Source organism: Poecilia reticulata, linkage group LG15, assembly GCF_000633615.1.
Source record: "Poecilia reticulata strain Guanapo linkage group LG15, Guppy_female_1.0+MT, whole genome shotgun sequence".
In the NCBI taxonomy this organism is placed as follows: Eukaryota; Metazoa; Chordata; class Actinopteri; order Cyprinodontiformes; family Poeciliidae; genus Poecilia; species Poecilia reticulata.
In genome coordinates, this window is record NC_024345.1 from 20,790,479 (window position 1) to 20,791,942 (window position 1,464).

The following is a 1,464-nucleotide window of genomic DNA, read 5'->3' on the forward strand; positions in this document are numbered from 1 at the left end:
TGAACTGATTCCTCTTAAAGATCTGAACTGATTCCTCTTAAAGATCTGAACTGATTCCTCTTAAAGATCTGAACTGATTTGACATGTTCGGGTTTAACTTTCTGACCCACATGCAGAATCAACAGAGTCCAAGTGAAGGAACTGGTTTAATTTGTGGCTCCCTCACACCTTTCTGCTGCCAGAGGTCAGCAGGCTTTGCGCTGGCGGTAACGTTCCTCCTGGAGAGCCTGAATCCTTCCTGACTGGAACGGAAGGTTTCTGTTTTCTCCTTTCCTTCCTCCAGTCTTTCTCTGCCTCAGGTTTTGTTCTGAATGAAGTTCCTGGTGTTGCTTTGTTCTGAAGCAGAACCTCTTTGGTGTTTCTGCTGATTGGTTCTGTTTGTTGGATCATCTGAACCTTTATTTTGCTTTGCTCCAGCAGTTTGGGGCTTTTTAGAGTAACATATTTTAATGAGTGCTGAGTTTCCAAAGAAATGACACAGAGATGGATGTCAGATGAAGAACCAGGTTATAAAATCCTGTAAGACTTCGTTCACATCAGCCCTGTTGGTCCACTTCAATCGGCTCCAGTCCGTTTGTCTTTAAAGTCCGGTTCTTCTGGTGTGGATGTGGAACCAAACTCTGACCGAAGAACTGAACTCTGGTCGTCCCGTAAGCCTCAGTCTGGGTTCGGTTCAACCAAACTCTGGTGCACATGTGAACGCCAAGCGGACTGTAGAGCGCTCCAGAAACAGGAAGTGAAATGCAACACAAGGCATTCTGGGTAAAAAAAAAGCAAACCACAGCAACTGAAAAGGAATTTTGATACCAAATCAAGCCGAGCCAATCAGATTATTAGATGTGAATTTTTTCCTTCTCAGAGATTTGAAACGAGGTTTTCATCTGATGTTCTCCTTTCTGTGTCGACCGGATCCAGTCGACCTCGGAACCAACGTGTTGCCAGGTTGTAGCTCATAGTTAGAGCCTGACCAGTAGCTGCGGTTTTCCAGATGGACGTCCTCAGATTAAACAGAGGAGTCTGTGTGTGTGTGTTCTGTGTCCCGGTGTGTCTCTCAGACATTTACTGCCTCTCTTTGCCACCTATTTACGCCTGTGTGTCCCGCTGCTGCAGAAGAACGACCTAATTAATGGCTCTCACTGGAGGTCCAGGCAGTCTGAGAGAGTCTGAGGAATCCGCCGGGCCATCTGTTCATACACCATCGATTCAGGGCCGAGTCACACTTAGGTCCGATTTATAACTCAGGAAAACAATAAATGTTTGTCACTGTCTTTAACAGTTTCAGTAAAATACTCATTCTTTGTTCTTTCTGGACAAGAACGAGGGTCAGACCTCTGAGGCCTCGCTTCCATTCAGCGGTACGGTACTGGTAGGTATGGGATGGTACAGGTTGGTACAGGTAGGTATGGGATGGTACAGGTTGGTACTGGTAGGTATGGGATGGTACTGGTTGGTACAGGTTGGTAC